The following is a 13,038-nucleotide window of genomic DNA, read 5'->3' on the forward strand; positions in this document are numbered from 1 at the left end:
AGGCGCCACTTCCAGGCCACATCACTGCCTCGAACAAAGCTGCAGAGTAGCTGTCAGTGGCGGCTAACCACAGGCCCACCCCGCCAGCCGCCTTCAAGCGAGGGGTTAATGGAGTCACACAGATTCAAGTTTCTGTGGATTCTGTTGGAATGCGAACACACTAACATATTAAGTACTGCATGGCTGTTTTATACTGCAGAACCTAGTGCGGTCATAGAGACTTCTGGTAACTCTCTCTGGCTGTGACCAGAAAACACATGTTGCAAGCTTAAATATGCTGTTTTCTTTCCCCTTATCCTCTGTGAATTAATTAGACTTGGTGAATAGATCATTTTCTTCCTGCTCCCGGCCAGCTCCCAATGCCATGTCCCATCATCCCCCCATATCATTGTCCTGGCATCTGCTGAACCTTTGCTGCTCCCTCTCATTTCTCTGTCATGTTCCTCCCTGGCTCTCACCTGCCTCTGCAGGTAGAGCACAGTGGGCAGAGTGGCCCTGTTACAAAAGCCACAACATTACCTCCTTGGAGCCCTGCACGGCTCTCCATTTCACCCAACCTAAAAGACACATTCCTTACAGTGGTCTGCAGAGCCCTGCCAACAAGATGCTTTCTTCCCCATCTTCATCTGCTTCTCTTGGCCCTGCCACTCAGTCTCTTTCAGACACGTGGATTTCTTTTCCATTCTCTGTACATTTCAGGGATTCTGCCACCTGAAGGCCTCTGCTGGGCACTCCCTTTGTGTGGATGGCTTGTTCCTAGAATAGTGGTTTCCAACATATGATCAGCATCATCAGATTCCTGGATATGGTTTGAAATAAAAATTCTTGAGCTTCACAGAAGGCCCCTGAGTGAGGAACTGTAGTGAAAAGTTCACTTGTTCATCTGGCCGCCCAGAACTGATATAACCACACAGAAACTGTATTATTTAAATCACTTCTTGGCCAATTAGCTCTAGCTTCTTATTGGCTAACTCTTACATCTTAATTTAAACCTCTATTATTCTGTGTATCACCACGAGGTCATGGCCTAGCAGCAAAGATCCAGCACATCTGTCTCCCATGGTGACGCCATTGTGTCTCCACAACTCAGCCTTCCTTCTCTCAGCATTCAGTCCAGTTTTCTCTGCCTACCTAAGTTCTGCCCTATCAACAGGCCAAGGTAGTTCCTTTATTCATTAACCAATAAAAGCAACACATAGACAGAAGGACCTCCCACAACAAGGAACTCTGAGAACAATAGCAGAGTCTGAGTCTCTGTATAATAATTAATGTCTAGCCAGCAAATACAAACAGGATCCTGATGTCTTCCAGCCCCCCTGCGCACCTGCTGTTTGAAAACTGTTGTTGTAGATGAAGATATTTCTTCTTGCTCACCTCCTGGGCTCCTGCTCTCTTTAAAGTATTGCTCACTGGGGCTGGAGAGATGGCTCCGCAGTAGAAGATATTTCTACTCTTCCAGAAGATCCAGGTCTTCAGAGGACTCAGGTTCAATTCCCAGCACCCACACAGTGGCTCATAACCAGTTTATTCTAGTTCCAGGGGATCCGATACCTTCTTCTGACCTCCATGGACATCTTGAACACATGTAGTATATGGGCATACATGCAAACAAAATACATAAAGTAAATAAATATTTTAAAAGTTACTACAACCAATGTCATCTGAGGCTCGTCTATTTATGACATTTTGTAATATATTCTGATGTACTTCTAGTATACCCATTTTCTACTGTATTCTGAAATATACTTATTGATCTGCTCCCTGCACTCTCTACTGTGAAATGTAAGTTCTTTGTGGGTTAAACTCCTTGTGTTTTTTTGTTAGTGACGTAAACCAAACATTTCGGGGATTGCTGAAATTCCGCTGGCACTCGGCAGGTAGCAGAGTGAAATGAGAACTCTGAGCAGTCATTAGGTCAGAGCATCGTGTGTGTGATTCCTAGTAGATTGAGCTGTGCTTTGGTGGTACCTGTGATGCTCTGGCAAGGGCTCAGAGACTTGTGTATTTCTCCTGGGCCTACGTGTTTTGAACTCCAAGAAAGCCACACAGAAGTGCTGGGTTGTTTCACAAAGCTGGGCTAATGTTCTTAGTTAATAACTAGGAGCAAAATGAGGAGGGCACAGTAATCGTGCCTCTTGCCACAGATTAATCTTTCAGGGTTTTGTATGGATAGAACCACAAAGTTTTACAGTGATTGTTGGGGAACAGAAAGGGTTGCTTGTCATATTTACATTTCGAACATTTTAAAGAACACAGACTTCTGTGGGTGAGAGCTGCATTAGCCCAATTTCCATGTCTTAACGTTCATATTCTTCATCTTTCTAGAGCAAAGAAGACTTTACGAACATTTGCATCGAGCCTGATACTGTCAGCAAAGGAGATTTCATAACCATAGGGTAAGTGCCTTGCCTGTGGGAAATGGAGGTTCATGAAATAACTTGTGTTGTCAACCCTTTCTGTTTGGAGTGGGCTGCCTACTTCAGATGGAGACCCGGCAAAGGCCTTGTCTGTCTGTCTGAATCCTTTGCCGTCTGTAAAACAGAAGAAATCATGTCTACTGTCTCAGGACTGCTTGTCAGTCTCCAGGAGGCTTTTGACAGTGAGCCTCACTTCCCAGTATCTCTTACTGTTCATGCATTCCCCAGTCTCCCTGTTCCCAGAGCATCAAGGACAAACTTGAAAGGACACCGCGTACCTGGACATTGCCCAGGTTTCCCTTTAGTAATCCAGTAGACTCCTCAGAGTCCTGCCTGATTTGTTAAGTCCTGCCTCAGCTGGAACTTCGTTGGCTGAGAATTCTGTAACCCAAGTATCTGTGGAGCTGTGTGTTCCCATGGCAACCAGCAATCTGCTAGGCTGCCTTTGCATTGTCCTGGTGCTCCCTCTCCTGCCCACTCAGGGATTGGACCTTGCTGCTGTTGCAGCTGCGTCTCCATGGCTGCGTCATTATCGATTCCAGCGTGGGCAGCAGAATGGCTTTCATTAATCTGTGTTGTTCTTGCCTTTGATACAAATTCTTCAGATTCTAATGGCTCCTTGCAGCCTTTGATTATTCTCGGTGTATAGAAAAGGAAGAAGGAAAAGGCTGTCTCTCTACAGTGTGCACAGATCACACTGTCTCTTGAGTGATTGTGGCTAGTGGTGGCAGCCATATTCAAATCTCCTTTATAAAACTGACACCAAACAAAACCTCCCCTGTGTCCCTCAGTTAGATGGCGCTGTAGTCAGCATTTTTTCCTTCTTATTGTCTTTATTTTGTTGCTTCAAATCTCTTTTCAAAAATTATTCAACTGCATATAATAATATGAGCATATTCAATTACCTTTTGAAATATACTTCAAGTTTCATGAAAGCTTAAAGAATGTGCCTACTTTTAAAAGATTATTTTTAATAATCTCTATTTATTAAATAAAACTCTAGACTGTACAATCAGTACAGTCCCAAAACTTGGCACTGTGCAGCTCCATTCTGGTACACCTCCAAGACTGGCTAGTTATCAGGGAGTGAGAAATCCTCAGCACAGTATGTAGTCAGCATTCTTATCAGCAAGTGTCCTCTTGGTTCCTAAGGGAAGTAAATTTGTGTAATTCATGTGTCCACTGCTGAAAAGGCTAGAGGGGAGGTGCGCAGCAGACCAGAGCCCTGACAGAGACCAGACCCTAGTTTCAGTTCACTAGAATGAGGAAAGCAAGCAGTTCTCAGGAAAACCACAATTTAAGGGTGGCCATCAGGTACCCCGACTAGTCCTTCTGCAGGCTCATCAGGGTCCCAAAGCCCTTCTGCTAGCTCAGCAGATGCCCCCCAGCCTTCCACAAGCAAAAGATAGCTTTCCCTACCCTGCCACCAGAAAGTACCTAACCACCTGGCCTCCCACCAGTCAGTTCTCACCAGTCAGCTCCAAGACTGATTCCTCCACCAATCAACCCCAGATATATCCCTCCTTCCTCGAATTCCATTAACTCTACTTAAATGGAGCCTGTAAACTTCTTTGGGGGGTGGGGGGATTGCCATTTTGCCACCCTAGTGTTGGAACCAATAAAGTGCTCTTATTATTGTATATGTGGCTGTTGATCTTTCTTTGGGGGCTTCTCTTAGACCCTAACAAATATCTTAATGGAACATGGGGAAGCAGCTTTTGAAACGCTGATGACAAATCTATACAGGAAAGAATTCTTTCCAAATAAAGATAGATAATAGACTTTTTACTCTTTTTGTTTGTTTTTTGAGACAGGGTCTTTTAGACCCAAGCTTGCCTTTAACTCCCCAGGTAGCTCAGGCTGGCCTTAAACTCCTGCCTGTTTACTTTCCCCACTTTTTATATTTATCATATATAACTAGTGAAATGGGGTACATATGCATTGAGGTCAAGTGTATTTGTGCCCGATTGCTTTACTGGGGCTTGTGTGCTCTGTCCCGCACCAGGGCAGATGCCTATGCTGCTCACATGAGGGGAGCCAGGCACCAGAAATGGCGTGCTAGGCTAGGGAAGCCTATTACCTCCGAGTCCATGCCTCCGAGTGTCACCTACATGCGAGGATCAGACAGCATACTGAGACCTCAGTTCAAGCGGGAAGCTCGCACGAGTCACAGCTCACACCTCTAGCCTAGACAGCCATGCGAGGATCAGACAGCATACTGAGACCTCAGTCAAGCAGGAAGCTTGCACCAGTCACAGCTCACACCTCTAGCCTAGACAGCCAGCCTCCAGGCCCTCATCTCCCTTGCCTCCCTGCTGAGGAGAATGTGGCACTCCCACAGATGACAGGTCACCCCACCCCTCCTGTCAGCATCCCTCTGAGAGGGACAGCTGGCAATCAACAGTCAACAGGGGTGGGAAATCATCGGACACTAGTTATCACTTTGCGTCTAGTGATTAGTGGGGACTTCCTGTGGTTCTTTAGGCCACAGCCATATGCTCACATGATGTCTCTGGATGAGGGTCGGCATTCGGGAGCCCAGCCTTCGGTCCACCTCCTGGTGGGTCAGCCCTTATGTGAAGATGCCAGGCGAACCGAAACAGAAAAACATGTGCCTTCCTGACTGAATGGGCTGACGGACAACACAAAAGAAGGAAAGGATGGGGATCGCAGTGCTTACTTGCTAAAGGGACTGAGGAGCCTTTCAAAAGAAGGAGAGGATGGGGGTCCCTGTGCTCACCTGCCGAAGGGACCAAGGGACCTTTTCACTGAAAATACACCATATTGGGGACACTGTGCAGCACTGGGACTGAGGAGAGGAAGGTGGCTAGAACCTATTCTGGGAAAAACACAAAAATTACAGCCACAACAAAAAAAAAGGACTCTGACCAGGCAAGCTCCAACCCTGTGTTAGAAGTCCCTGTTTCCGGATGCCAGATGTTCCCGGGCCCTAACATCTTCCTCGGGGGAGGGGGCGAAAAGGTGAGGTGTCAAGGTCCTAGACACTGGGAGTCAGGTAGAAGGCTTACAGCAGACTTATTTAACAACAGGGAAAAGCTTATAAACCCTCCCAGCACCCAGGTGTTCTGATCCATTTACAGTTGGCATCTCCTGCTTGTCTCTCATTGGCTAGGCACGATCAGTATCTCTGACAATGCCTGTTGCTAGGCACTCAGGAAACATCACTAGGTCGTTCCTAATTGGTCAGGGCCTCTGACAACAGGCAGACTCCAGGTTGGCTCCTTTTGGCCTGGTAGGGCCTAAACTTCCTACAGTGAGCTGGAGAGAGACCAGTGAGCCCTGGGAGATTTTGTTAGACTGACCTCAGAAGAGATGCTTCCTCATCCATGAGGCCACAGAGGTGCACTCAGAACCCCTCCTCTCTGCAGGGAACTGAGGGCTCCTTCAGCATCGACAGCGAGGAGTATGAAGCCATGCCTGTGGAGGTGACGCTGCTGCCCAGGAAACTGCAGTTCTTCTGTGACCCCCGGAAGAGGGAGCAGATGCTGCAGAGCAGATTAGCACATAATCTGGGAGAACTAAAGATGCAGGTGAAAGAAAGCTGAACTAGACAACCCTTGGAACAAAACAGTTTCTTTGCTGGATTATCTATGTGGGCCAAGTATAATCATAATGCTGCTTTTAAGTGCAAGAGAGAGCCAGAGGGACCAGCTATTCTTTCCATTGCAAAGAGAAGGGGTTATTCACCAAAGAAGGCAGGAATTTTCTAGAGCTGACAGACATGAGCATAGATTTTCTGCTTAGCTTCAGGAAATTCAGCTAACACCTTGATTTCAGTGGCAGGAAGTGAAGACAGATGGGCCTCATCTTACTCACTTGCATAACTGTCCATAGGTTCAGTATCTCAGTCTGTTGAACTAGGGCTTAGTTGTTTGTTGGCTCTTGACCTGGTGATTCTTTTTATTCCCTGTCACCTATTCCAGGACAGTTCATAGCATTATGACTATCTTCAGTCAAAGTAATGTTTGCATTATTTAAAATGCATTTTTAATAAGTAGAGTCCATGTAGACAGCTGTACGAAGGCTAGAGGCTGGGGGACCTAAAGCCTCTATGGAACCTTCCTTTTTGCTTAATGCAATTAAGCAAATTCTGGATGTAACTATGTTTTTAGTTTTTCTCCCCCTTTTTGGTGGTTTGAAAAAAAATGGCCACCAAAAGAAGTGGCACTATTAGGAGGTGTGGCTTTGTTAGAGTAGGTGTGGCCTTGTTGGAGGAAGTGTGTCACTGTGAAGGCAGGCGTTGAGGTCTCATATATGCTCAAGATACCATCACCCAGTATCTCAGAACACTTCCTGTTGCCTGCAAGATACAAGGGGCCTCAACTACTTATCCAGCAACATGTCTGCCTGCATACTGCCATGTCCCTACAATGATGACAATGCACTGAACCTCTGAGCGATAGGCAAGCCATCCCAATTAAATGTTTTCCTTTTGTTGAGCTGATCATAGTGTCTCTTCACAGCAATTGAAACCCTAAGACTCCCTTTCTCCTGGGGGGAAAAAAAGGTGCACAGGTCCTTTGGTCCTTTTAAGCATAGCTTGGGGAATTTCAGGGACAGAAGTTATGTGAAAAATAATTGACTGTGTATTTTCAATAGACTAGGGTTCTAGTTTCTTATATTTTGACATATTTAGGCGAGTCCGGGCTTGTTTATGGGGTTACAGGAACTGGCCTTTTTTGGTCACTCTCTTGTAATACTGCAGGGCTAACTCAAACCTTGTTTGTACTCTCTCTCATTCTGGCTGTCAGAGCTGTTGTTTGAGTAATAGCCCTTTGTTTAAGAAACTGAAACTTGTTGGCTGTTAAAAAACTGAAACCTAGATCCATCTGTAAAATGGGGCAAATTTAGACCCCTCGCTATCAGGAGGTCCCAGGAGGTATTCTGAATCGAGGCAGCGTGCAAGATATTCCTTGTAGTGCTAGAGCAGCACCCCCTGAGGTTTTTGCCTAAGAACAATGATCCTGGCAGGGCTCTGGTACCAAACAGAAAAGTCTGTGACAGAACACTCCAGTTAAAGTTCCCATCATCCCTGCAGCAAAGCCTTCTGCCCAAGTCCATCCTGGGGACTCCTAAATCTATCCTATCCAGAGAACCCCTTTCATCAGAAATGGGTAAACACTGCAGACAACAGTGTCGAGGGGTGGAGATCTTATCTCTATAAACAATGCTCCTAAATAAAAATGTATTTTCAGCCAGGACTGGGGGCACACACCCTTACAGCACATCACTTGGAAGGCAGAAGCAGGCAGATCGCTGTGAGTTCAAGGTTGGCCTGCTCAGAACATACCAGAGCTCAGAAGGGAGAAAGGGGCACACAATTCCTCGGACACACTGAGTATCTGTTTAGAATCTTCAGCTGGGGTGGGAAATTCGAGACTCTGCCCCTGAGAAAACCCTCCATCAGAGACTCTTCCCCAGAGACCATGCCTGTTGACTATTTAACACCCAGCCCATAGATCTGCCATGCCTGTTGACTATTTAACACCCAGCCCATAGATCTGCCATGCCTGTTGACTATTTAACTCCCAGCCCATAGATCTGCCATGCCTGTTGACTATTTAACACCCAGCCCATAGATCTGCCATGTATGCTCTCGTGTTCTGTCTCCTGCCTTCCTGAGAGTCACCCAGGAGTCTTCTGCTTTGCATTCCCTACTTATTAAATCCGTGGCACACACCTTTAATCCGAGCACTCAGGAGGCAGAGACAGGTAGATCTCTATGAGTTCGAGGCTAGCCTGGTCTACAGAATGAGTTCCAGGACAGCCAGGACTGTTTCAAAGAAAAACCCTGTCTCAAAAAAAAAATCTGAATTTATAATTTTGGTTAGATTTGACATATTGCATCAGTGGTGTCAGAATCCAGCAGTCTGGGATCCAATACTTACTATCTGGTGTGTGGGGCCAGGATGAATCGAGTCCTTATGTGACTGCATGGCGTAGCCGTGGAAAGCCACTCACTCTCCCTTCCCCTCTCTGCCTCTGCCACACCAGATGAACTGCTTGGTGGGCCTTCCATTCCCAAACTAAAATGCCTTTAGAGGTCCCAGACCTCTTCCAACCTGCAAGTTGAGGAGGTGTGTGTGTGTGTGTGTGTGTGTGTGTGTGTGTGTGTGTGTGTGTGAGTGTCTGTGTAGATGCACATGTGCATGATCATAACCCTATGTTTGTGCATGTTCATTGTTTTGGGAAAGTGTGTGTTCACGTTGCCTGTATGTATATGGGTGGGGGCATGTACCTGTGTGTGTGTGTTTGTGTGTGTGTACTGATGCATGTACATCTGTTCACTTGTTCATGGTACATCTTTAACAATGATGGAAACCATCTTTAATGAGAAAGTTCTCTGCCCTCTCTGGTTAGTACCACTGTGCATCCATCAAACATCTCATGTCCACCTTGTTCCCTAGAATAAAAGGACACAAGAACTACTCTAAACTCAAAGGTTTGCAGATGTTTGAAGAGGCACAAACGTTTATCTGCAAAGAAATCCTTTGGGAGGAACTAGAGGAACGGAGTACATGAGGGTGGATTGGGGGCTGCTGAGGCCAATCAAGATGCATGAGAGTCAGGAAAGGCTGGCTGAGGGATTGTGTCTCTTCTTGGCTGGTTGAATGGTAACTGCCCACTGGATAGTCAGGTGACTCGCTATGTCTTATCTGCACCCTGTTTTGCTCCTATCCTCATTGCCTGTGACCATCTTCTTTTCTACCTTTGCTGAATATTGGTTTAGTTAATGTTGGCCTTGGATCTTGACCTGAATTTATTCTCTTAGAGATTCTGAAGGATAGTGTGCCTATGGTTGCTTCTCAGGCCAGCAGAAGTCCCACAGCTGTGCTGAGGTTTGAGAATAAGGCTGTCTCAGTGCAGTCCACTTAGGCTTATCATAGTCTAAAGCACCCACCCTGTGCTGTGTCTTCGGCACTCAGTAGCTGCTGTTATTCCAAAGGTTTTCACACTGAGTTAAAATTGGCCTCATGGAGTGTTGAGAGAAATGTAGACCCTCAGACGAATAGTGTAGCTTCTGAGAAACTATGTACAATTTTCCAGAAAGTTGAACAGCAGTCATCAAGTGACCCAGAGATTCCAGAATGATAAATAGGTGTCCACAGAGAAATTCAGGGACATCAGCCTGGGATCATTCCTCAGAGCAGTCCTGAAGTAGAAACTATCCAGTTGTCCATCACTGATGAGTGAAAAAGTAGAATGTGATTCCGCCCTTCAGTGGACAGTGTTCAGCATGAAACAGTAAATGCAGTCATTAGTCAGCCTTCTGTAGCTCAAACAAATCACTTACACAATCCCCTTGTGGAGATGAAAGGTTTACTTCGCCTCTCGTTGTGGAGATTTGCAGCCTGTGGTTAAGGGAGCTCCTTTTTGGAGAAAGCTACTTGTTTCTAGGCAACACAAAAGCAATGAGTGAGAACAAGAAGCTAGTCCACCACCATTCAGTGGTCCTATACTGGGGAACCAAGCCTTTCCTGCGCTAACTTGGGAATTTGCTAGGCAGGTTTGGGTACCTGGTCAAGGAACCCTGGGGTCCAACTGTCTGTGCACTAGGTTTAGAGGACAAGCATTTGTTGACTGAGCTGTCTCCCCTGCCCACTGTGTTCTCCCATTCAACAAAATTTAAATTTCTTCTCCATGGTATCCCAGGTGATCTCGTTTTACATCAGCATTAACTGGTAAACTAAACGTGGCTGCAGTGGCGTGTGTGTGTGTGTGTGTGTGTGTGTGTGTGTGTGTGTGTGTGTGTGTGTGATTTATATATGAGATTAGGTGCGTGTTTGTGTGTGTGTGTGTGTGTGTGATTTATATGAGATTAGGTGCGTGTTTGTGTGTGTGTGTGTGTGTGTGTGTGTGTGTGTGTTTATATGAGATTAGGTGTGTGTTTGTGTGTGTGTGTGTTTATATGATTAGGTGTATGTTTGTGTATGTGTGCCTGCGCCATTTGCCCATTTTTCTGTATCCTCTCCCCTTGACTTTCTTCATCACAGTGCTCATCCGCTCACCCGTCCAGAGACTCACATCACACCATCCAACTTTTCCTTGCCGTGTCTATGCAGCAGTATTTCTGGCAAGTGAGCCACTGTGAGACACTGAATTTTTGGCAGGAAACCCTCCTGCTCTGCTTTAAGCTATCATTCAAAGAGGGAGACAGGTCAATAACATACCACATACCATGGGGTGGTATGCTCAGAGGTGAGAGTGGGCGAGGTCTCTCACCTCTGGCTCATTTGTTTACCAGGAGTCATGTGAGAGCTTGCAAGGAGGAAATCCCAGTGCAAATGTCAATTGAGTGGTTCTCATTGTCTTCTTTTTGTGGCCTTTTTCCCTTGTGCTCCCTGCATCCTCAGCTCTTGGTTCATCCTGACAGAAGCCTGAGTAGTAGCTGTCAGCCCTGTTTTCTGTGAGTGCTTCTAAACAGACCTCCTCTTCTGGAGCTTACATTCTGGAGCTGACTGGATGATCACGGGTGGGGGAAGGGCGTTTGAGAGGCCAGGGGAAGAGGTTGAGAGATTTGGTTCTTCAAGAGAAAAATTTTACCAACCACCTCAGCATAGTCTGGCCCAGCAGGGTACATTCCCCCCACAGCATTTTCAGTCCCTACGGGATGGATAGCAGAGTTGTGAGACTCTTCTGAAAAAGCTAATATGTTTAATCTAAACTCACCTCCTTATCAATCAGGTTGCTTTTTGCTGACTGTGTGTGTGTGTGTGTGTGTGTGTGTGTGTGTGTGTGTGTGTGTGTCTGTGTGTCTGTGTGTCTGTGTGTGTCTGTGTGTCCGTGTTTCTGTGTGTGTGTGTGTGTGTGTGTGTCTGTGTGAGTGTGTATGTAGGTATATGGGTTGTGCAGAGCTTCCTACATGTGTGCACTGTCTAGAGGTGAACACTGGGTGTCTTTCTTTGTCAGTCTGTGCCTTGAAACAATATTTCTTTCTTCCCCATAAGCGTCTTGTTTGGGTTAGCTTGGCTGACCAGCAAGCTACTGGGACCCTTTGTATGTGCTTTGTTTGTGCTTCTATGACAGTGTGTGGATGCATGGGCTCAAGCCTCCACTAACAACACAATCTTCTAATGCACAGGAATAGCACGGGATGGAGCAGAGGAAAAGCTGCAATCTCTGTTGAAGCAGAGGACTTGGTGGAAAAACTACAGCATCACCTAGATGTCTCCCTGATGAGCCCAGGCTTGGAGGAAGTTTTAGAGCTAAGTGGATCCTGTACCTGGGAAATCTGTCTTTTGTGGGCTTCTGCTCATTGGCAAGGCTCCCAGCCACAGCCAGAGAAAGAAAACATTAGGAGTATTGTGCTGGTCTAGTCGACAAGAACTTTTGGGCAAACTTTTGTTTGTTGCTGGTAAGTATTGGATCCTCAGTTGCTGGATTCCTCTGCCGCTAATGCAATAACCCAAATCAAACTGAATTAATAAATCCGGATGTAATAAACAGGGCAATGCAAACCAGAGCACTCCCGGGTGACTCTCAGGAAAGGAGAGCACACAAGGCAGATCTATGGGCTGGTTTTTAAACAGCCAGTAGATGTGGTCCCAGGCATCTCTGGGTGAGGAGCCACCGATGGAAGGCTTTCTCAGGGGTGGAATCTGGAGTGCCCCCTCCCAGAGTGGAGATTCCAAACATCCCAACTTTTTTGGGTATTTATGGGTGCAGGTTCAAGTCTGGCTGTTTCCTGTTGAGAAGGGACATTGTGGGGAGGGGCAGTCAGGAATCAGTGGGCCATGCTTTGTGGGGGTATGGGTGGAGAAGCATTCTGTTAACTGCCATCCTGGAGACCTCAGGCATCTGTTCCTTGAGGAAGCTGAGAAGGCAGGTGGCTAGGAGAAAAAAATAGGTTATTAACACCAGCCCTATGAACAGGGCTAGGCATGGGAAGACTGATGACTGCCAGAAAGGGTGAGATGGAGAAGTGCCTTGGCTGGACACAAGAGGCAAGGGTGAATGAGTGAGACACAGGAGCCCTTCATGGGGACATCTGAAAATCAGGTTCCAGTTGCTGGAGAGGTGCCCAGGTGAGACTGGAGAGGTGGGACCAGCAGATGAAGTCCCAGGAGCCTGGGGTGATGGTACACCAAATCAAGGGATGGTGTGTTTTTCAGGGGTACAGGAGCCATCACATCTGCTGTTTCTCTGGGGGTGAGAAATGCCTCTATCCATCTGTGAAAGTGTCAGCAAGTTAGGAGAAATGGGCATGTGGGGGACGTTGGCCTGTAAGTATTAGTATTACCCAGTTGGCCTCAGAGCTGGTGCAGGGGCTGCCATATATGGAGGGCCTCTGTGAGTTGGCCTTGGCCCAGTAGCAGAATTTTTCCCAGGAAGCTGCAGGTATCAGCTGGAACAGATTTACATCTTGGTATCATAACAAAAGGGTATGGCTTTGAGTTAAAAGGCATAAACATTTTTCGGTCTAAATTCACCGAACAAAAAAGGTTGGGCAAGTGAATGAGGAGGGATCTCAACATGCCTATGGGATTCTCTACCCTGTTTAATGCTAACCTGTTTCAGAGGGGATGGAGTTGGCATTTCAGCAGAGGCTTGTCCGGTGTGACTGGACACGGTGCAGTAATGCTGAAAAAGCCTCTATGCA

The sequence above is a fragment of the Microtus pennsylvanicus genome, chromosome 19 (assembly GCF_037038515.1).
Source record: "Microtus pennsylvanicus isolate mMicPen1 chromosome 19, mMicPen1.hap1, whole genome shotgun sequence".
Lineage (NCBI taxonomy): Eukaryota > Metazoa > Chordata > Mammalia > Rodentia > Cricetidae > Microtus > Microtus pennsylvanicus.